The 25,702-nt window shown below is 26.6% G+C and overlaps 1 protein-coding gene across 3 annotated transcripts in view; it reads left to right on the plus strand.

The window, feature by feature from the left end:
- Positions 1-25,702, plus strand: part of LOC122501885 (basement membrane-specific heparan sulfate proteoglycan core protein-like) — a 428,837-nt gene that overhangs the window by 148,772 nt on the left and 254,363 nt on the right. The window contains exon 1 of one of the 3 annotated variants that reach the window (XM_043611650.1): positions 1,691-1,856. The exons of the other annotated variants lie outside the window; for them this stretch is intronic. The gene's annotated coding sequence lies outside the window, so the exon portion shown is untranslated. Of the gene's footprint in view, positions 1-1,690; positions 1,857-25,702 lie in introns of those variants that run through there. 3 annotated transcript variants of the gene reach the window in all.

Here is a 25,702-nt window from a genome sequence, read left to right on the forward strand (position 1 = left end):
AAAAAAATATTCTAATACAATTATTATTGCTATATTAAAAACCAAAAATTTAATTAGTTTAAAATTTTATAAAAAAATTGTATTACAATTATTGAATATTAATCAAATTTTAAAGAAATTTTAAATTAGAAAAATCCTTAAAATAATTCTGACAAAATTTCAGTTCATTCTTTAAAGGATTCTTTATTGAAGTTCATTCTTTATTGAATTTTTATAATTAAGTATTAATTGAACATTTTTAAAACAATTGAAAATTCCTATAATTTTATTAAAAATAATTAAATTTTAGTTTTGAGAATTTTTTTGCAAATTTTGTTTTTAAAATAAATAAGCTTCATTGCAGATATTCAATTATGTTAAAAAAATTTTTTTTAAATCTCTACAAAATTTCAATTATTTTTATAAATAATAAAATTCGTCTCCGTAATTCAATTATTTTCAAAAAATTTCCTGAATTTAATTAATTGGAAAATCTACTATTTTAATAAAATTTTCTAAAACAATTCAATTATTTAAAAAAAAATTTGGAAAAAATTCTACGCAAGCATTTATTTATTTTCATAAATAATAAAAATTTCACAGGAATTCAAATATATTTAATGTTTTTATTCAATTTTAATCGCATTCCTAGAAAAATGTACCTAATTATTCATAAAATTTTTATTAAAATTCTTCGAAAGAATTCATTTATTTAAAAATTTGTTCATAAAATTATTTATGAGAATTCAATTTCGAGAAACATTCAATTATTCAATAAATTAATTATTTTTGTAATTTAAATAATGGAATTCTCGTATAATTTGAATTTCGTTACGAAAGAGTTCCAATTAAAATTTTTATTATTTACTTAAAGATTAAAATATTTAAATTCAATTGTTTTTCAATAAATTGAACTTTTAAATAAAAAAATTGTAGTTAATAAATTTTAAAAGCAATCGACTTTTTTAAAATCTAGATTCATCTAGATTGATCTGGAAATTTTTTAATAAAAATAATAATAATAATAATAATAATAATAATAATAAAATTTCGTAAAATTACAGAAAATAATTAAAATTGTCTATTTTCGTTAAAATTCGAAAATATTAAAAGTTTTGCAATTAATTGGATTTTCTAATAGTTTTAATTAAAAATTCTTAAAATAATTAAACACTAAAATATTATATTAAAATTCAGGAAAATGATTGAATTTTCAAAGAAAAGTTATTGAAAAACAAACTCAATTTTGTTGTGGTACCCCTGGAGAATAATTCTAAATAATAGAATCTGGAAGTTGAAATTTTTGCAAATAATATCGAATATTTAAAAGTTGTTCAAAAAAAGGAACAGAAAAATGTTAAATTTTTAAAGAATATAAAAATAACGTATAAGTTTGAAATTACAATACAAAATATTAAAAAAACCATGCTGATAAGACAAATCTAAATAAATTCTTGCATTTATAAAAAACAATGATATTTATCATTGAACACGATTAATACATATTTTTGAAAATATTTTTTACGTTTCTAATTAAAGGAAACGATAAACATACACAAGAAAGAAAAAGTATAAATTTTAACCTGATTTTGGGGTAAAAATTCCCTGCAACAAATTTTCCCCTAAGTGAGGGCGCCACTGTCTATGTGAATTAGCATTGGTTAAAATTCCCCGCAACAAAATTTATACCATCTTTTTTTCTGTGTAGGTATATAAAGAAAGAAGTTTCTGTAATGATATAACAAAATAACAAATAACATTTGAAATTCGTTTAAAAAAAAAGAAATAAAAATAAAATGAATACTATACTTTGCGCATTCTAATTTTTATTGTCAACTCTATTTTTGTACTGGCATAGTGACTCCAACGGTATAGAGGTAACAAATTTATTACTAGATACAAATAATATTTTTTTTAATAAGAGTTTTGTTGAAAAAAATTTTTTCTTTTGACAAAATTGATTCTTAATATTTAACTTGATTTTTTTTAAGTGAAAACCAAAACAGAATTTTTTTTTAATTAAATTATTATTTAAACAAATTGTATTTTTAAATCAAAGCAGAGTTTTTTCCATGATTCCCAAGATTGATTCAATCTTAATCAAATCGTATTCTTCGCACTGAGAACACTGTTCTTGAAAATAGACAATTAATTACGACTGAAAAAATTAGGATCAGTTTTCTAAACAATGTAAATATAATAAATAAATAATTATCAGAAAAATTTAAAAAAAAAACATGTTTACTTAATGCGAAAATTTTTTTTCTCCAATTTGACACAATTTCTCCAGAGTAATATTGCACTTAATGGAATCAGCTCTTGAATCTGGAGGATTGTCTTTGGATTTTCCTCAACAATAGAGGATTAACACAAATTTACAGATGTGTACTGTTTGTATCTATTTGTGTGATAAAATCTGAATAACAAATCACATATAATCTACTATATTCTTTATGAAAAATGTAATTTAAATATTTCTAAACAAAAGTGTAAAAATCAAGTTAATTGTTTTTCTTTTTTGAAAGTAGTGAAACTTTTATTTTTGAATTCATATTTAAATATTCCTGACTAAGCGCAAAAATTTTTCGTTGAAATAACATGAAGATACATCTGCTTTAAACCATTGCGATACTGCTTTTCCATTTATCAAGTGAACTTAATGCCTTTGGCATTTACCGCTTGTCGCTACTGGGGATCGACATAAGACATTTGACACTTTACATGGTTTGATCCCATATTACCCATATTGCGATATGTTTAAAAAAAATTATTCGCAGAGAAAAAAAAAATTTATTGCAGATTTTTTGTCGCTTTTTCACGTCCTTGTTTACTATTAACGAATATTAATAAAAAAATAATGTGAAAAAAATAATAAAATACTATTAATAATAACTACTGGGTTGCCAAAAAAATGTAATTTTCTTTTTCCCTGACTTTTCCCTGATTTCCAGACAAAATTTTCACTTTTTCCCTGACCCTAAAGAATATTCTGATTCAGTCTTAAAATTATTTGATACTCAAAGAAATGTTCTATTACATTTATTTACGAATTTCTTTCATTGTACAATTATTCCAAAACATTAATAACTTCATTTTTTATTTATTTTATCACAACAATATGGAAACTTCTTTCTTTACAAACTTATGTTTATCGGTTTTTTTTTTATTAGAAACGTAAAAAATGTTTTCAAAAATATGCTCCAATCGTATTTAATGATAAATTTAATTGTTTTCTGTAAATGCAACGATTTCTTCAGATTTGTTTTATCAGCTTGGTTTTTTTAATATGTATTGTAATTTCTAATTTATACGTTCTTTTTATATACTTTAAAAATTTTACATTTTTCTGCTTTTTTGTAAACAATTTCAAAAAATTCGATATTACCTATTTGCAAAAATTTCTATTTCCCGATTTCCATATTATTTAAAATTATTCTACCGGGTTACCATAACAATTTCTAGATAAATCTAGATAAATCTAGATTACAAAAAATTCGATTGCTTTTAAAATTTATTGACTAGGTAAAATTTTTTTAAAAGTTCAATTTCTTGAAAAATAATTGAATTTAAATATTTTAATCTTTAACTAATTAATAAAAATTTTAATTGTAACTCTTTCGTAATTAAAATTAAATTTCTACGAGGATTCCATTATTTAAATAGAAAAAAAATTAATTTATTTAATAATTGAATGTTTCTCAAAATTGAATTCTCATAAATAATTTTATGAACAAATTTTTAAATAATTGAATTCTTTCAAAGAATTTTAATAAAATTTTTATGAATAATTATAGGTACATTAATACTAGGAATTTGATTAAAATTATATTAAAATATTAAAAGTAATTGAATTCCTGTGGAATTTTCATTATTTATGCGAAAATAAATTAATGTTTGCGCAGAATTTTATCAAAAGCTTTTCGAAATAATTAAATTGTTTTGGAAAATTTTATTATAATAGAGGATATTAAAAATCATAGAATTCAGGCAAATTTTTGAAAATAATTGAAATTTTAACAAAAATTTTTTTTTAATTTTTGAAAATAATATGATTTTGAAGGAGAATTTTATTATTTATAAAGATAATAATTGCAATTTTGACGAGAATTTATGAAAAAAATTTGAATTACGTACTGCGATTTTTAATTTATCAAAATTTTTTTTAAATAATTGAATTCTTTTGGAAAATTTTATTAAAACAGTAGTTGTTGAAAATCATTGAATTCGGGGAAATTTTATGAAAATAATTAAATTTTGGAGAAGAATTTTATTGTATATAAAAAGAATTGAAATTTTTATGAGAATTTTTTTAAAATTTGAACATAATTGAATATTTGTAATCATTCGTAATTTCTTTAAAATTCAATTTTTTTTAGTGTTTATAACTAAAATTCTTCTATAAGTTTATTATTTTTAATAATTAATTAAATATATTTAAAAAAATTGAACTAATTTTAAAAGAATTTTAATTATCAAAATTTTATTTAAAGATAATTAGAGCTGTGCAAAATTCGAACCGAACCGAGTTTTGTTCGGTTTTGGGGCGCCGAAATGTCGAATTTCATAGTTTATACGACAAACAGAAAATTTATCAAAATTCGGAATTTTCCTATAAATTCTAAAAATTTAATTTTTTGCAGTACTTTTAGTACAAATCTCTGACTTTTCCTTGACTTGCTTCACGTATAGCAACCCTGAACTAATGTTTAACAATTCAAAAATTTATTTCAGCACCTTCATATCTTAAAGTACATACTATAAAACAAGTGACACAAAATTTTCGTTATAAATTAAAAAATATTAAGAATCAGGTCCTTGGCAACAGGTTTTTTGATATTATATCCAAAAAAGTATTTTTTGCGGTGATCACAACATCTTCTGATTGCTTTATCTAAAATCAAAAAACAAATCATTTACATAAATATATTTACATTATTATGTAAATTTTCTGAATGAAAATTTATTTTCTCTTATATAGAAGGAATCGATTGACCACGATAAAAATCATTTTAATCGATTCGGCCCAAAGAAAACTATTGAAATTGATTTATTTGTTAAAAATCACTAAATACAATGAAATGAATCAATTTGAATCGTGTGGAATAGGATTAATTAACTATAATAATTTAAATGTTCTTCCATTCATTCATTCACTTTTTCTGTCCCTCACACTCTGAAGTTGTCTTTTGTTTATACTTTTGTTCTTTATTAACTTTAGATAGATTGTATATTTTATTAATTTATTATTATTTTATAATTATTTTTATTTTATTAATTCAAAATTGTAATGACAAATAGAAATCATCAGAATTTTTTTTCACTTCTTTTCATTAAAAGACTAAAATTATGTTAAATATTATGTTTTGTCAAATTGAAATAATGCAGATTTTTGTTCTTTACTTCTAAACAAAATTAGAAAATTGTTAAACAACTGCGATTAGGAAATAGAAAATCTATTTATTTTGCATTATTTTTTGTTTATGAATCACAAATTTTTTAACAAAATTATTATTTTGTTTTAGAAAAAGAAGAAAATGATTTGCACAATTCCTATTTTTAATCTTATTTTTGGAACAGGATTTTTCACAGGAATTAAGACATTCAAAAGATTCAAATTCAAACCTTTTTTAAATTGAACAACTTATAAAAGTATTTGTTATAAAACATGAAGAAATCGATTGCTCCGAGTCGAAGACTCGGAGTGATCGATTTCTTCATGTTTTATAATAATTAAAAATGAACGAGAGATAAAAATCATTTTTTTATATTATTATAAGAATATTGTTACTGTAACTTTATCAAAATTATTTTCATCATTTGAATTCAATTATTATTTTCTAGAATTTAAAATTACTTTTTATGAAAATAATTGAATTCCTTACAAAAATTTTATTATTTATGAAAATAATTAAATTCCTGTCAAATTTTTATTATTTATAAAAATAATGAAATATTTTTAAAATAATTTAATTTTTTTTGGCAACATTTTATTGAAATGATAGGTATGAAAAATTATTGAATTGAGGAAATTTATGAAAACAGTTGAAATTTTGCCAAGAATTTTATTAAATTTTTTGAAAATAATTGAATTTTGGCAGTCCTTTGACTTCCTACAAATGATTTTATTATTTATGAAAATAATTAAATCGCTGAAAGGAATTTTGAAATTTATGAAAATAATGGAATTACTGCGAAGAATTTAATGACAAATTTTAAAACATTTTTTTTTTCTCAAATATTTATGCAAATTCTATTTTAAATAATTGAATTCCTTGGAATTTTTTTTTTTTAATTTTCAGTGTTTGTGTAGAATGTTATTAAAATTTTTGTTTAATAATTGAATTATTTTGAGAAATTTTATTAAAATTGTAGAATATTGAAAATCATTGAGTTAAGAAAAAATTTTGAAAATAATTGAAATTTTGTCATGAATTTTATTAAAATTCTTGAAAATAATTGAATTTCAGAGAAGAATTTTGTTATTTATAAAGTTATTTATAAATTGGGATTTTTACGAATTTTTTTTTTCAAATTTTGAACATAGTTGAATTTTGTAAGAAGAATTTTATTTTATTTTTTTTGAAAATAATTTTTCTACAATTATTTTTAATTTCAAAATTGAATTTTTGTTTCGTGTTTTCAACATAAATTTAAATTAAAAAAAATTTTTAAATTCTATTATTTTTAAAATTACTAATTTTATTTTTAAAAAGGTAGCGAGAAGTTGGTAGTTTTTTTAAATCGTGGTCAATCTATTTTCTCTGTAAGTGTATTTAAATTTAGCGTCAGTTTTCTCATGAGTGCGGAAAATGATTTTTCCACCGGCATCTATTATATTCTCAAAGGGATACGTTTAAAGTCTGAAGAACTATAAGACAAGAATTAAAAGCAAATTTATTTAGCTCCTTAAGCTGTTCGTGCTTGTTGGTGTTAATAATTACAGAAGCGATAGAGAGGAAAGTAAAGTGGCATCACTGGTATAACTTTGAGCAAAGTGCGCGCAGTAAAGTCGGTTACATACTTAACGGGGTTGCCTTGTCATTCTCGCGACATCACGCGGACACGGTGTGGCGTCTTTTGCATATGCAAATCGTTCTAGATCGAAACTCAACAGAGTTTAAGTATTTGTTCTTCGACAAGTCGCGCGCTGGTGCTACTGTGGAAGAAATTAAGACGTGCCAGAGGGTGTGAGGTGAAAAGGAGTGTCGAGCGTAGCGCGCATCTCCAGTCCGGGAGAGAGAAACCCCTGCGACAATTCGTGGCCCGCATAATGAGGTTCATTAATTCAAATTTCAAGAGGAGGCAAAGAGACGTGAAAACCCTTTCAATGTTATCCGTTCCGATCGAGGCGGGGTAGGCTGAGATTTTATGTAAATAGGCGCGTGCTGGGGAGGACGAATATCCCGAGGACCTCATTACGCGACTTCCATTCGGCTGAATAAATTTGATCGCTAAACAATTACGAACCTATTCATATTCGTCACAATAAACGAAACGATTTTTAAAAGTAATGAACGCGGTTTAAAGAAGGCGAGACTGCTATTCAAAACTTTTTTTTTCAAATAAACCTTCGCCCTTCTCTTCGAGTTCCCCTTCTTCATTCTCCTGCTCCTCGCGACTATAATTTCAAACAGAGAAATGTATTTTACCTTTTTTTTTTCTTAATTCCCCCTTTCAACCATCTTTATCTCTTTGATCACGACGGCGCGCGACGTACTTTAAAAATTAGTTTTATCCAACAAATGCGTACCCACCAACAATTTTCTTAAAGGTTTGAAGTCAAATTATTTTCATCGATTCAGTTTTTACTGTACTGTACTGTGTTATTTTGTAATTTCACTTTAACTTCATTTTTATTTTCACTTCACTTCACCTCACTTTTACTCCACCTTCACGTTACTTCACTTCAATAAATTCACTTCAATTCTCTTTCAGTTCACTTTATTGCACTTTCACACTTTTCCCCCACTTTTACATCACTTCACCTCACTTTCACTTCACATTCACCCAATATTTACTCTACCTTCATTTCACTACACTTCACTATTATTTTCACTTCGCTTCACCTCACTTTGACTCTACCTTCACTTCACTTCTCTTTCAGTTTGCTTTACTGCACTTTCACTTCACTTTTCCTTTCACACTTTTCCCCCACTTTTACATCACTTCACTTCATCTCACTTTCACTTCACATTCACCCAATATTTATTCCACCTTCATTTCACTAAACTTCACTTAAAAAAAAAATTATTTAAAAAAGATTTTTATAAAATTCTTCTCAGTTATTCAATTATTTTTTAAAAATGTTAATAAAATTCATTTCCAAAATTCCAAAATTCTTCATAGAAATTCAAATAATTTTCAAAATTTGTCGAAATAAAATTATTTTCAATATCTAGTATTTCAATAAAATTTCCCAAAAGAATTCAATTATTTAACAAAACATTTTAATAACATTTGTCGCAAGAATTCAATTATTTTTTTGTAAATTATATTTTTTAAAAGAATTTAATTATTTTCATAAATAACAAAATTTTCTGAAAAAAATCAATTATTTGAAAAAATTTTTATAAAATTCTTCGCAATAATTCAATTCTTTGAAACAATTCAATTATTTTCATAAATAACAAAATTTTCCAAACATAATTTTATAAAGAATAAAATTCTTCTCAGTTATTCAATTATTTTTAAAAATTTTAATAAAATTCGTTACCAAAATTCAAAAATTCGTCGTAGAAATACAAATAATTATAAAAATTTGTTGAAATTAAATTATTTTCAATATCTAGTATTTCAATAAAATTTCCCAAAGGAATTCAATTATTTAACAAAACATTTTAATAAAAATTGTCTCAAGAATTCAATTATTTTCACAAATAAAAAAATTTTCCGAAAAAAATCAATTATTTGAAAAGATTTTTATGAAATTCTATGCAAGAATTCAATTCTTGGAAATAATTCAATTATTTTCATAAATAACAAAGTTTTCCGAAAAAAATCAATTATTTGAAAAGATTTTTATAAAATTCTTCGCAAGAATTGAATTCTTAAAAAAAATTCAATTATTTTCATAAATAAAAAAATTTTCCGAAAAAAGTTAATTATTTTAAAAAAATTTTTATGAAATTCTATGCAAGAATTCAATTATTTTCATAAAGAATAAAATAAATCGCAGGATTTCAATTATTTTTAATTCAAGTTTTATATAAATTCCTCGAAAAAAGGAATTATTTTAAAAAATTTTTATTAAAATTCTTCAAAAGAATTCAATTATTTTCAAAAATTTTAATATTATTTATTCATTAAAATTTAATAATTATTTGCAATATAGTTGTAATTAAATTTCTTAAAAGAATTGAACTATTTTCAAAAATTTTAATCAAATTCCTCGTAACAATTCAATTCTTTTCAAAAATTTTGATAAATCTCTTTATATGAATTCAATTTTATTGAATAAATTAATCATATTTGTATTTAAATAATTGAATTCTCGTAAAATTTTCTAATAAGAATTGTTTAAAAATTGAATTTCAGTTAAAATTTTAGATAATAATTGTATATTTGAAGCGTTATATTGTGAATTTTAGAAATAATTAAATTTCAAAAGATTTTTAAATTGAAATCTGTTAAAAATTTAATTGTTGTAAAACTGAAGTAGTATTTAAAATTTTATTTCAAAATAAACTCATTATAGTTTTGAATAATTTTATTTAAAAATTTCAGCAAACAAATGATTGAATTTTGGTAGAATTATTATAGTTGTAATTTTTAGAAATAGTTCAATTTCAAAAAGGCTTTACATTGAAATCATTTAAAATGTTTTAATTCCTGTGGAAATAAAATCATTTATAAAAAAATTAAGTCGTCAAACTTAATTGTTGATCTGCGGTCGAACTTTCAAAATTCAAAATGGAGGATCCAATATGACGGATACAAGATTGAAAAATAAAATTTTTAGCTTTAACTTGAAGTCAATCCGATTGATTAAAAATTTTGTTCGTCCGCCATATTGCATCCGCCATTTTGAATTTTGAAATTTCGACCACAGATTCGAATTCAAGGAGACCGAATACCACAGAGTAATAAATAGCGAGTGAATATAATTTATTTATTGTTTTTAATTATATTTACTTATTTAAAAGGTTAAATGAAGAAGCAGAGATTTAGATTTTCTTGTATTGTTTAAAAATAAATTATTTTTAGATTCGCTATTATAGGCAATATATTTCTAGTACATTTTAAAGATTTGCCGCAGAGGATTAAAAAAAGAAAAAATTTCTAGAAACACTTTGTAGAGAATTTTAAATACTTATCCAAGAGTGTTGAAGTTCCTGTCACGCTTCATCTTCTTACTTTTTAAAGTTCTTAACACGACAGCTTCGATAAAATCGCTACAACAACAACTTTCCGTTCATTGTTTGCATTTTACAGGAGCTTTTTTTCCCTCAAAGTTCATTTTCTTAATATTTTACAATGTATATATTGTTTAATTTATTTCTTCATTTTTTTTTCTTATCAAAGTTTTATTATAACATTTTCTGAATTTTAATCTAGAAAATTTATTTTAATAATTTCATTTCTATAGAAAATAATAATTAATGCAGAAATGTGTAAAGTAAATTACTTTCTTTTTTTGAAAGCAGACAAAAATTAGTGAAACCTGTGCAACAATGTCGTCTTTATATCGTTTAGAAGCAATTAAAATTTGAATAATCCAGAAACAGTTGGCGAAAAGAGAAACGAGAAAAGGAATATAGACTTTTGATGTTATGAACGTTATGAATGTTATATTGTGAAATAATTCAGAGGGATTTTCAAGAAAGAGAGAGAGAGAGAGAGAGAGAGAGAGAGAGAGAGAGAGAGAGAGAGAGAGAGAGAGAGAGAGAGAGAGAGGGGTGAATTCTCAACAGTGGGAATTCATCTAGGGTGCCAAGAATTCAAAGGATACCACCTGGATTCATTTCAAATTCTTTGGAGGAAATCCAAAACTAATTATTTTCCCGTCGATTCGCTTCGGCAAATGGGGGATTTATTTGAAAAAATAATTTATATCTTCAAATTAACATTTTTTATAACTCTATATTATATGAAAAACTGACGTTAATATTTTGAGATATAAGGGATAAAAATGTTAATCCAGGGAAAAAATTTGAAAAAATGCAATTAAAATACGGAAGTCAGGGAATTTTATCAAAAGTATTGGAAAAATACAGAATTTTTGACCTAAAAAAATTTTGAATCACAATGAATTACAAAACACTTACTTTTTAATTTTTGACACGAATTTTAATAATTTATAAATTTTCATGAATTTTAATAAAATTCATTGCCAAATTCAATTATTTTCATAAATAACAATATTCATCACAAGAATTCAATTATTTTTAAAATTAATAATATTTTCGTAGAAATTCAATTATTTAAAAAAAAAATTGTCAACAATTTAATTATTTTTACAAATAAATAGCAAAATTTTGATACAAAATTCAATTATTTTTAAAAATTTTAATAAAACTCATGACAAAATTTCAATTATTTTCAAAAATTTTTCTTAACTCAATGATTTTCAATATTCTACTATTTTAATAGAATTTCTCAAAAGAATTCAATTATTAAACAAAAATTTGGATAAAATTTTATGCAAACACTCAATTATTTTTCAAAAAAAAAAATAAAAAAATAAAAATTTTACAGGAATTTAATTATTTAAACATTTTTTGATAAAATTTTTTATGAGAATTCAATTTTGAGAAAAATTTAATTTTTCAATGCATAATTTATTTTTGTACTTAAATCATTAAATTCTCGTAGAATTTTTTTGTGAAAAATTGATTTAAAAATAAATTTTAGTTAAAATTTTTGATAATAATTGAATATTAAAAGTGTTATAGTACACATTTTTAGAAATTATTCAATTTTGAATTTTTTTGAATTTTTTTTTTCATATTTTTTTATAACATTTCTTTATTTCTTTCGTTGAATTTCAAAATGGTTTGAAGAATTTTAATTCTTACTAAAAAATAATATTGATTAAATATTTATTTGTAAAAGAAGTTATTGATGTTTTCGAATAATTTTCCAATTAAAGAAATTCGTAAATAATTGTAATAATTCATCTTTTTGAGTATCCTTTTAAAATCCTATGAAGAGTTTTTATTATACAACAAAATAATTGAATCTCTGTAAAAAATTTTATTATTTATGAAAATAATTTCGTATTTGATTATAATTTTATTAAAATTTTTGAAAATAATTGAATTTTGAAGAATAAATTTATTATTTTTAAAGATAATTGAAATTTTGATAGAGATTTTTTAAAAATTTTTGAACATAATTGAATTTCTTCAAACATTTGTAACTTCTCTAAAATTAAATTTTTTGTGTTTTTAACTAAAATTTTTCTATAAAAATCATTGAATTGAAGAAAATTGTTGAAAAGAATTGAAATTTTGGCTAAGAATTTAATTAAAATTTTGAAAATAATTCAATTTCGAAAAGGTATTTTATTATTTATAAAAATATTTAAAATTTTGACCAGAATTTTTTAAAATTTTTCGAACATATAATTGAATTTGAGAGAAGAATTTTATTACTTTTCAAAATAATTGAATTTCTGCAATCATTTGTAACTTCTCCAAAATTCAAATTTTTTTTAGTTTTTTTAACAAAAATTCTTCTATAAATCTACTATTTTTAATAAATAATTAAATAATTGTAAATAATTGTAATAAAACATCTTTTTGAGTATCTTATTATTTTTAGAGTGAATCAGAATATTCTTTAGAGTCAGGGAAGAAGTAAAAATATTGTCTCTGGAAATTAGGGAAAAGTCAGGAAAAAACAAAATTAAATTTCTGTCGAAACCCTGTTAATGTAATTTTTTTGAGAGAGATTAAGTGGTCAGAAAATATTTTTTGACCCTTTTTCATTTAAGTTTCACTCCTATTTTCTATAAAATTAGTTTTCTAAAATACTTTTCCAAAAGAAATGTCATTTTTCATGTTAAGAAATAATGAATCGAGGTTTTTTTGAAAAATCGTTTATTTTTTGAAAAAATAAAAAAAATAAACGCTTAACTTCACATATGAAGAAGGTGTCATGGAAGAAGCTTTGGTCCTCTCTCAAGTCTACAGCAAGAAAGGAGGTTTCTGCTAGCACCATCTTTACAAAATTCATTCCCACACCCTTGCACGTCCTTTAGTGTCGTCCTCTCGAGACAGCCGCTAAAAAGCTCAACCGAAGCTCGTCGGCTCTTGGCCGGGAATCTTGTTGGCAAGAAAACCGGAAGCGATTCCAGAGGACACTCTCTGAAATAAATAGTCTCATCCAAGGAACGAGAGACACGAAAGAGAAAGCGATGAGATTTAGCAAGGATTCAGCAAGGATACTAAATGATGCAAAAAAAAAAAGAAAAATGAAAACAAAAGAAATACAAACTAACAAGAATGAAAAAAGCAAACAAAAAATAAAGCCTGAACTGCGCGATAAAAAATGAATTTACGAATTAGCAAAAGGGGAAAAAAGGGAGGGAAATAAAAAATAATATAAATTAAAAAGAAGGGGGTGGAAATGATAAAAAGGATAAGAGAAATGGGATAAAATTAAAACTATGGGATAAAACGGGTCTTTTTGAAGGAAAAGGTGGACTATCTTTGAGCGGGAAAATAAATTACAAATTATCTGAGCAAGGAAGAACCGCTTGAATTTTTTGGCTCGTAAATAAGAAACTGCCGCCCTCTCTCTCTCTCTCTCTTCCCACCTCCAGGGTGCCAGTTTCTCTACACCTAGCGTGGTGTACTCTAGAAGAGAGGAGAATCAGATGGCTGTAAATCGTTGTTGGGAAAACAGGAATGGAGGATGGGTGGCTCTGGTTGTCGGTAAAACAAGACTGGTTGCTCATGGATGCTTTTTTTTTACTCCTTTTTTTTTCATTTCTAGATAGAAAGAATGTGGCGCATACTTTAGATGGCCAATAACACTTCCTCTTCTTTCAAGAGCTTTTTCTCTCCCTCCCTTTCTCTCTCGGGTTATATTTCGTAATTCAAAGTCGAAAAATTGTTGTGTGTGAGAGGTTTGTCATAACACCTAGATACATCCCCCCGTTCCCCTTCGAATTGTAATTTTCTCTCAGTATTCCAATTCTAGTGTCGAAGCATGTTTCGAATTTATGTATTTACACTCTCGCTGTTAAGATCGACGAGCACGCTACTACCTACTCAACGGAATCAGTTCCAATATCGAGAGTTATATGATATTCGACACTCTGACAAACACAAAATCTATCCTGAAATTGCTATACCAAATAAATGAATAACTTGAAAAGATACTCGAATATATATGTTTGTGTTGGTGTGGGTGTGTGGGGGGGAAAATTTATTATATTTTTGGCTGCAATTTATTCCAATGTAGATTTTAGGAGATATTTTGAAAAGCCAGTTTGTTAGATCAATGAATGTGAGGGAAAAATTTATTTTGTTTACGATTCGCTATAGAGCTGATGTGATGCAATTTGAAAATTACTGTCCAAAAAATGGATGAAGAAAAATTTTCAAAAAAAAAAGATGTTTTTCAAAGTTTTCTCGGGTACTCCTTTGAGTTTTGTCTTATCTAGAGTTGGCTGTAAATGAAAAGAAATAAAAGAAAATAAAAACCTGTCAAAGTGAAAATAAAACTGAAAGTGAAAATGAAAGCGAAAATGGGAGTGAAAAACGAAAGTAAAACTGAAATTAGAAATGAAATTACATAATCGACACCCCAGTACAATATTTAATTAAATAAAAATCCCTACTTTAACAATAAAAAAAGTGTACAAACAACACTTTTTACTCTAAAGAAAAAAGAAGCAAAAAGTACAAAAATACTCGTGATGAATTCTCTCGGTAAATTGTAGGCTCAAAGGGATAATGTCAAATAGTATTTTCTCCTTTCTTCTCCCCCTTCTTCTTCTTCTTCTTCTTCTTCCCTTTTTTTTATTTGAAAAAGAGTACCAAACGTTCCTGATGCGATGGCTCTTAAGAAAAGTTGCTTGTATTCTCGTATGCTAGCGACCACTTTTGGATCGTAAAAGACACTGACACGATTGGGAAGAGGTATAAGCGCAAAAATACGAAACATCGTTGAGAGTAAAGAATGGGGCTTGAGGATAAAAAGACTTTTTGTTTCCGCAACCCTTGCTACTGAACTAGGTCCGACGTCCTCACTACTGAGGTCATCACGCTCTGTTGCTTCTTTCGCCTCAACCTCACTTAGAAACGCTTAAAATCCTCCAAACGCTTTCCTCGGACCTGAATTCCCTTATAATATCCGTGAAACCAAATGCCACTTTTGAGAACACTTTAGTGAAAATAAAAAAAAAAAAATTTTTTCCTCCCGAAAAAAATTTACTCCTTTTTATAGTCGAATACGTGTTATGCTTGAGTGGAAAACTTTTCCTTCGTTTTTAATTTCGTTTTCATATTTTAATTCCTATTTACATATAAGGAAATTTTATTATTTTATTATTCGCTACTATTCTGTTATGCAGAGTCTAAAATTTACTCGGATTATTAGTTATTAAAATAAAATTATATTAATATTAATTTATATTAAAATTAATTTATATTAAAATTAATTTATATACAAACGAGGTTTATCTTCTATCTAGGAAATTAAATTTGTCGTCTTTTTTTCAATGAAGGAGCAAGGTACATTTTTTTAGTTTATAATTGAAAGACCGCCACAATTTGTGCCCTGGATGGTTAATTACCATACAAAAAGTAACATATTGTGGTTCTAAGTTTATAGCATTTGCTTCTTGGTATAAAGTACACAAATATACTTAAGATAATTGAAGTTAAATTACAAAACAAATATATTATTTAATTATGAATGAATTAACAATGTTTTATCACTTGCGTGTATAATTTATTTACGTAAATTACATCTCGCGGTTTTGAGGCTACGCCACTTGATTTACTTCCACACACTAAATTCAAAATTAAAGTAATTGTAATATCGACCATGGCAAAATTCTCTTCTTTGAAAGTGGCAAATTGTGATGACAAACCGAAATTTCACATGTCGGAATGCTCTGTAATTTAATTTTGATAAAACGGAAAATACCAGCTTTCGAATACTATTAAATTGAATTTTTAAATTTTGAATTCTAATAGAAATATTTAATTTTTTTAATAAAAAGAATTAGTAACTCTCTTTTGCTCTTTAAATGAAAATATTTTTTCTTAATGGAAAATATTTTCATACTTAATGAATTTCACGAATTTTTAACGTTCGAGTTGATTATATATTCAAATTGTAGTAAAAACGCATCAGGCCAATAGAAAGAGTCAGCTTGTGTAGTTAACGCCCCCTGTTTTGTCCTTGTTTCTTAACGCATGCGCGCTAATGTGTGATCGTCACGAAAAGCAACTGCGCTTGCGCCACTTAGCCTCTCTCATTGGTAGAAACTAGCGCGCTTATTTAAAATGCTTTAATACTACAAAATATTAAGAATATAATACAAACATAAATATTTCAGATAATTAGAAACTTTCACATATTTAAATCTTCGAACTATTTTAATAGTGTTATTATTTATTATTATTTGTTCTAAAGTTTAATAAAAACATTTTCTAATCGACAATAAATAATTTTACTAAATCCGAATGTATTCGTTTTATTATTTTCCTGCAATTTTCATATACGTTTGAAACGAGAAAATTGTTAACTTGATTTACTAGTAGAATTCAATTTTTTATCACATGTATGAAATAGGAATCACATGTATGAAATAGTGTATTAAAAAAAAGCAAAATCCCATATGTAAGATATCTATAGGAGAAACGAGAATCCATTGAGAAAGGATTTTTATTACTTTCTGCTTCTATTTTCTATCTATTTTTCAATAGAGACAAGAAATAAAAAGCATTGATTTATTTTTCTGTATTATATATATATTTTTTGAGGAATTGTGCACGACAAGGAACGATGCACCTAATCAAGTATATTAGATACATGCGCGCAGGGATCACGCAAAAGAGTAAAGGATATAGTCTTTTCTTTCTTTTCCTCTCTCTCTCTCTCTTTCTCTCGGTCAAGGGGTCATTTACCAAAGGTAAGGTTGGGTAAGGTTGGTCTCGCAGTGAACCACACATTTCAGTTTATGAGTCTCCATCCTTCATAGAATCTTCGTCGCAATCTTTCTAAGCGGCTTCGGAACCCTGAAGGAGAGAAAAATGTCCAGGGCTCGCTTGAATCGATGAGTTTGCATTAAACATCGCCTCGAGCTTTGCCCTCTAGAAAGAGGAGGGTGTGCGCCAGGATTCTGCACTATATATATTTATATACATCTGTGTGTGTATATAAGAGAGACAGACGGACCGTGCAAGAGAAGGAAGAAAGAACCGTGTTAAGTTTTAAATGAAAGATGGCGAATAAGGAAAAAATAGAGAATAATCTAATAAAAAAAAGACGAAATTTGATGGTTCTGGAAAATAGAAGGTCGGGGTATTTTCATCAGGTTTATATGGCAAAAATGCGGCGACAGTGCAACAGATCATCAGCTATAGAGGACCCTGGGGAACAGTTAAATAGAGAATATATGAAGTACTTCAGTGTTCCTTAGAGACACTTTGATATCAACATGAAATTCATATTTGTAGTTTACAGACGCGTTAATGTGATTAGTCACACATTGCACTGAGAAACCTGCTTGACGCCATTAACACAAATTTTTTCGACCGAACCAAATGCTTTTGCAAATTGAGCTTGAGAAAATTATTTTGTAGTGACAATTTTCCTCGATCTACCAAATTTCTCTGTTCAGCAAGAAATGGCATTTTAATACTCAAAACCCAATTCTTATAAATTACAAATCTTATCTCAAATTAACAAAATTAAAAATTACAGATTCAATAAAATGAAAAGGAACAGTTGTCAAAGAATGAAGTGATCATGCAAACATAAATATTTCAGATAATTAGAAACTTTCACATATTTAAACCTTAGATGTTTCTTCTAACACTAATATTAATATTCTCCTTTGCTTATATTATTGTTGTGTTCGCTTTCTCCTTTGTTTTTTTTTCAAAGACTTTATCTCGATGTAAATTATCCCTTGTCTAGAGCTCTGTTCTTGTATTTTCAATTCTGCAATTTCCTTGTGATTTATTTCATAATTTATCCTTCTTCTTCTACTTTGTTTACAACTCATAAAGTTTTTATTAAATAACGCCCTGTAAAGAAAAGAAATCCAAATAAATATAACTACTTAAAACTGTGTAGAAAATTAATAAAAAGAATTCCAACTTGAATAAAAAGTTTTATGGTTGAAGTAAAACGATATCTTACAAATGCAAACTTCAGGTTATCAATTAATTTTGAGAAAACAATGAAATTCAGTTGTTAGTACTAAATGAATACTAAAACAAACTCTGGAAAAAATAGTTTAATAGTAAAATAAATATTGATACAAAAAATTAAATAATAAAATAAATACTTAGATAGTAAATCAAATAATAATTGAATACTAAAATAAATAATAAAATGAATGCAAAAATTATCGATTCTTTTTTCAATTTGTTTGCTTTTCTTGCGAATTTATTCAGTAAGCAGGAAGAACAGAAATCCATTGGTTATTGAAATGCTGTTAAGCAACTGATTTATAAGTAAAATACCCGAGTATACCGTTTCATTCTGGGAGATTTTACTTATTCAAATTTAAAGAGTGATTCTTGGGAAACAAAGGGAAGCCCCCTGCGTATTCAATTCCTAAAAAAAGTAGACCAACAGTCAAACTGTGATCATTTAACAACTCATAAGTTTTTTCTTCGAAGTTAACTGTTTCAATGAATAGTTGGACCTTGAGTTGCGAGCAGCTTAAAATTCTAAAAGCAAAATTATTATATATACCAATTTGTAGACAGTAATTAATTATTGTTAAACCTATAAGTACAACATTGGGAATGAAAGATATTATTACATTATTTTAAATTCTTGGAAGCAAAATTATTATATATAACAAACTGTAGACAATAATTAATTAATGCTAATCCTATTATTACAGCATTGGGAATGAAAGATATTATCACACTATTTTAAATTCTTTGAATATAAATATTTAAAAGAGAAAAATTTAATATAAAAAGTGAAGATAATTTAAGCACTATAAATTTTCAGTAATTTTTATGATGATACATGTAGGTCAGTTGAAATAAAAAAAAACATAGACAGAAATAGAGATTATTTTTGTAGCAAGTTTTTAGTAGAGAAAATTTCAAATGAAACGTTTGTAAAACAAGAGATCTCAGTAGCTTTCATTTAAAGTTTTGCTTTAACCTACTCACACATAACAGTCGAACGCTTAACACTCGGTGAATATTGACGAAGTTCAACATTAACTTTTAAGGGGGCATAAACTTGTCGAAAGAAACGTGCTTTTAAAATAAAAGAGAACTCTTGAAGCTAAATTTTAAATAGAAAACTGTTAATGACTTTCCCCTGAGGCAACCTATTTTCCAGTAATAATATATTATTTTAAAATGTACCTAATGTATAAGCATTGTTTAAACCTTGGAAAATGAAGTGCTTTTTACATTATTCATCAGGTATAAAAGGTTATACACATTCAAATTTATATTACATTCAAGAACTTTGAAGAAATATACTATCTTCTTCCTCTGACGGAAGGCGTACAACAATTTTCTATAAAGCAGACGCGCTTTAAATATAAACAGTTAAATTTCAGATTCTGCTTATCCAATTAAGATTCGCTAAATATTTAAAGAAAAGAAGACTTTACTATTGTTTTTACTGGGAAACATTTTGTGGTTGCTCCAAGGATCTGAAATCAGTTTCCAGGTTCTCTTGGGATCCCTTGATCCTGTTTAGCTGAATTCTCCTGGAATTGTTGAATTACACCTACTCTTCGTGTATACACAATGAGCAATGTTCTTCTACCTTCTTTAACCTTTTCTTTATATTTGCCAACTTGTGGGATTTACTTTCTTTTTTCTTTAAAACTTTAGGGAACTTTATTTCCTAAATAAGTAAATATTCGATTCTGTTTTTACACTGATTCCAAGAATCTATTACACATCGCTCCGAGGAGAATCGATTCTTCTCTCTCTCTCAGGTTTTAATCAAGATTTTATTCAATTTTAGTATCTGATTTTGCAGAGTTGGTATCTTTGATAATGTTTGATGAAAATTTTAAAGCATCTTTACTTTTTATATATTATCCATTAATTATCCACATGACTGTACGTAAGTTGAGACATAACGATTTATAATCAGAATAAACATTAAAAGCGGTAAAGAATTCTTCTTTGGAAATAATTAGTTTCAGATAATATTAATTGCAGAGAATACATTTTTTCAAATATCCAGCATGTAACAAAAGATACTATAAAAAAATGCGTTCATCAATCTTATTATAGAGGTAACGTTTGATCCTTGGAGTGAATGCATTTTTTATCAGTATGTGTGTGTGTAGTTTATAGCTTTGATCATTGGAACGGAATAACAGGGCGGCGGTTTTTGATTTTCGTCACTGGGTCAGCAAAGTAAATTCCATCCAGTTTGTTGGACCGGGAGTAAAAGTGCTGACACTTATCGGTTATCTCAGTGCGATGGATATGTCTATCGTAAAAGGTAAGGGTGTGTAATAAAAATGTGGTATACTTCATAGAGTTTCCTTTTCTAGTGGACTCTCATTCCCCCTTCAATAAAATAGTCAATTGAAGTGCAGGTATCACGTCACGTGCACTGCAATTGTTTGAGGTTGACATGACATTTTTATTTAATACTCAACTCCGGACTAGACCTTCTTGGTTGTGTGTGCATTGCACTGCACGTTTCCGGCCTCTAGATATGTGTCATATGTCACGTTTTACGTGTTCCGCGTAAACTCACAATGTACGTGTTACATCCCCTTCCACTATTTTTTTTTTTACTAAGGTCACTTGAAACGAATGAGTTCCAAGCCCACTTTCCGTGATATCATTATTTCTTTTATTTCACAAAAATTCCAATGTTTCATTTATTCTTACACGGAGGAAGCGAATAAAAGTTACTTTTATTATTTTTGTATATGTGCAGTAAAATTTAAACTATCAAAAAATTTCTACTTATTTTTTGTTTGCTATTTTTACTGTTTCCGGAGTGTTTTACTATCTTTGAGGTAAATTAAAGATTTCCTTTTGCTTTAAAATAACACTTTCTTTTTACTCTGTTGTTTATATTTTTGTCGCTGATAAAATTGTTGAATTAGCTTGAAACTTGTCAATAGGAGGATTTTGTGGTCGATAATTACGAAATGATCATACAAACATACATATTTCAGATAATTAGAAGCTTTCACATATTTAGAACTATTTCAATAGGATTATTACGAAGTGATCATACAAACATAAATATTTCAGATAATTAGAAACTTTCACATATTTAGATCTATTTCAATAGGATTATAATTACGAAGTGATCATACATACATAAATATTTCAGATCATTAGAAACTTTCACATATTTAAAGTAAGAACTATTTTAATAGTACTAAATACTATCCTCCAGACACTACAATTTTCTTAACTGTAATTATTTATTAACAATATTCTGAAAATAACATTTGATTTTCTTTAGAAAAAGACCTGTACACAAGTTTACCAATCAAATATTGAGAATGCATAGTATTAATTTACCAAAAAAAGCAGCAGCTTGTAAAAAGTTTCCTCTGTCACGAAACTTTTCATTCGTGAACTAATAAATTACTCTAACAAATGTTAGTGTGTAAAGGATTGAAAGTTTCGCAGTATTTTAAATTCCAATTACCAATGCAGACAAGTAATGTATTTCACAAAAAAAGAGAAAAAAAAAAACGGAACTTTCATTTCAATGATAAAATCTATTTACTTATAAAGCATCGAGAAACACTGTGTACATAGAAAAAAGAGCCTGTCTCTGAAATACGTTTCTACTCGTTTTCTATTGTCAACTCATTGGGATTCGCTCGCAAAAAATGTGATAAAGTTCTTATCTTCCGGGATTGAACTAAATGAAAAGAGAAGCACGGAAATTACAAAAAAAAGAAGAAGAAAATGAAACAAAAAAAAAAATTGAATAGACTGGAAAAAGTACAGTGCCTGCCCAGAGCAATAATAATATCGGCAAAAAGTCAGTCGCTGTGGCTAGGATTTCCCAATAGTTCGAACGCCAACTTTCTCACTAAAGTTGCGAAGCTTTAAAGCGAAGGCTTTAACGTGGCTTCGCGCCCTCGTGCAACTTTTTATTTTTGTGTGAGAAAGCTTAGCATCGTAGAAAGAGGAACAAAAATTCGCGCCGAGGAAAACTACGTGGGCGTTCTATCGCGAGTCGCTTGAAAATCCTGATTTCTTGCTTAAACAACATTTTAGTCTCACTCACAGGATTTGTCTTTTAAAAGTTTTATACAGGATTTTAATACAAACGGTAGAAAAGTTGAAATTTCACTTATATTATCTTTAAATCTCTTTTGCATTTACAATATTTAAACTACTTTCTTTTTCTACTTTGCACACGAAATTAAAATATAAACTCCATTCACCATAAAGTCAGAATAAATAAATCATTCGCTTTTAAATGAGAAAAATATATTTACCGTTTCTCTAGAATTACATTTCTTCTACAGTTTAAAATTATTACAAAAAGGCAAAGAAATTTACTCTGATTTTATCTTTAATAAAATCCAGTTTCAAAATCTTTTCTTTACCTACAAAATTGTTTCGAAATAGAAAAAAAATCCAAACTTAATTTTAGATGCTGAATTTGTAAGAGTAAAGTTTTATTACAGACTTCGTTGAAACGTAACGATCGGTAAATAACAAATGACCAGGAGGGAAAGAGAGAGAGAGAGAAAGAGAGAGAGTCCCCCTTCGTTTCCGTCTTTCATCGAGTGAGAAATCCGAGTTCCATGAAACTTTTCTCCAGCAGATTAGACTTCCATTCGTGCCTCGACTGAGAGACCTGGGAACAAGAACCAATCGGAAACATGGCATTTGTATTATTCCCAGTAGATTTTACAGGAAAAGTAAAAAACCATTAAAACTATTGTAATATATTTCTATTTTATAAATATTAAATTTTATGATGTGCAAAAAAGGAAAAAGAGAAATAAATACATTTTCAAACATATATGAAGTAAAAAAAGAGAAAAACAATTCTTTGATATTTTCCTAAAGTAAAATGTCATCTTAATCTTAAAGAATGTTGCATGTAAAAACTGGGTTCAGTGTTGTCACATTCAACATGTCTCTGCTGAGGGATTCAGGATATTGGATCAGGAAAAAGTTTCTCGATTGCAACTACTACCTGACCTTTTTTTTATGTCATACTACAAACCTATGCGATCCGAGACATCCATTCATGTTTTTTCCTCTTTCTTCTTTGAACCAATTTCTCCCTTTACCAAAGCATTCGATCAAACAAAACTTTTCTGTTTTTCTCTCTTAATAATATTTGATTTTTAGATGCTTGTGTTATAATTACAGCGTACGGATAGGGAAAAATTATTTATTTACTTTTTTTATCTAATGGGAAAAATACGATTGATATCCCTCCTAGCATCTGACAAACACAATATTTTTGTAATAACTCTAAAGTAGGTTTCTTTCAAAAAGTTTCTAATTATTTCTTCCTTAAAACAATAAAAATTTTAATGTATGACAATTGTCATCCGGTGGAAATTAAGTGCAAAAAGCTTGCTTTTTATATTTATCGCCGAGAAGAAGAGCGTATCAATTTAATTGAAATTTTTTCTTATGAATATACATGAAGAATAATGCTTATATATATTCAGCAGTTTCCATATTTTGAAAATGTATTTTTTAAAAATATGTATGAAATAGTGTACCCTGGAGGAAAATCTGTTTGCAGATTCTATTTTGCAAGACAAGGGTATCACATAAACTATATGTTTAATAGAATATGCTAAGTTCTGTGGACTCTGAAGAGGCATAAGGGTTCAAGTCCTTAACTACTATTTCAATACATTGTTATCGTGATTTCCCTTCTTCGTGCACAACACTCCACAAGTTCACAACTATTATGTACACGTCAAGGAAGTAATTTCAACACAATTAAGCCTATGAGACCACGCAATCTTTTAAAGGTAATTATCTCATTATTACTTGGATGCATTTTTTTCCCCTCGATTTTCCATTTAGTTAGTGTAATTTATTCTTTTTTAGATATGTTTTTTTTATGAACTGAAAAACTTGTATCGCATAGTAGGCTTATTTTTGGAATTAATTTAGTGATTTACTAACTAAATTAATTTTACGATGAATTTAATTTTACAAAACCAGTTAGACATAAAGAAATGTTATTCATAAGTTTTGACAATTAGAGAATTTAAACTCTTATCGATTATTATTATTATCATTATTCGAATGGGATGAGTATAATTTTACATGTTCCATAAAATGACGACAAATTCTCTTCTATTGAGATTTGCATAATTCCTATTCAATTCAGATGCACTTTATCAGGCAGTGTCTAACAGCGAAATACGGTATTATCGCATTCGCCCCATTATGGTTCTTCCCCTCGTTAAGCGAATTCATCTTTCAAAGGAGCCAAGTGGGTTTATCATTTCCCGAGCTTTAGTTTAGAATCGGTATGGATATCTTCTATGACTATGCCAGTATTTTGTCACGAAGCACTCAAGAGGAATTATATAATTGGGAATGCAAGACCAATTGAACTGAATATATAGTCAAAAATACATGTATATAGGTTGTATTGAAGTAAAAGCAGGAGAGTATGTATGTGTGTGAGTGTTCCCTACTCACTTCCTTTGGCACCTGGTCCTGTTCAGTAATTCAATCAGCCCCGGACGAGGTGAGGATCCAAGATCCTATTAAGGAGACCTAAAGCAGCCATGCTGAAATGTATACTATTGGTCTTGCATAAGCTTCTTCCTCAAACTCATCGCCTCTCTCTGGTCCATAACCCCATCCTTTCCATTACTTTACCGTGTACTCTCAAACTCGATGCGATAACATTAGAAGAACTCAATTATTGGTAATCTTCGTTAGATTGCAATTAAATTATTTTACAATTATCTTTTTTTTCAGAAAAAAATATTTTTTTGTGAAATTGTGCTGTGATAATAAATAATATCGAAATGTATCGATTTCACTCGAATGCAACACGAATTTTAATGTCAATAGATTTGTAATAGGGTATGGGTTGGAGAAGAATAGAAATATATGTCTTTCCTTTTCTTACTCATTCTTAGGAATGCATGGATCATTCAGAATATAGAAGGGCATACTCGATGGTATAAAAGTAAAAAGAGATGGCGCTGTAGTTGAATAATTCTTATACCGCTTACTTTCATACATGAATATAGATGATATATGCTTTTTGTTTGTTTTTGTCTTTATAAAAATATTCTAAACATGAAATTATAATTTTAAGGTCTCTCTAAATTTGAATTACTAAAAATGTTTACTAATTTGAATTAATGACTGACTTTTTGCATTTGAATTAGTAAATTCAACTAATAAATAATAATTTCTACTAATTTAACAGTAAAATTTACTAATACAACTAATAAATAATAATTAGGTACTATAAATTTAATAGTAAACTTTACTAAATCACAATCAGCAAGTTTGTCACTAATTCAAATTTAAAGAGGTTTATAAATTAGTAATTTCTCCTAATTTAATAGTAAAATTTACTAATTCAACTAATAAATAATAATTTC

The sequence above is a fragment of the Leptopilina heterotoma genome, unplaced genomic scaffold, assembly GCF_015476425.1.
Source record: "Leptopilina heterotoma isolate Lh14 unplaced genomic scaffold, ASM1547642v1 Lhet_218, whole genome shotgun sequence".
NCBI lineage: Eukaryota > Metazoa > Arthropoda > Insecta > Hymenoptera > Figitidae > Leptopilina > Leptopilina heterotoma.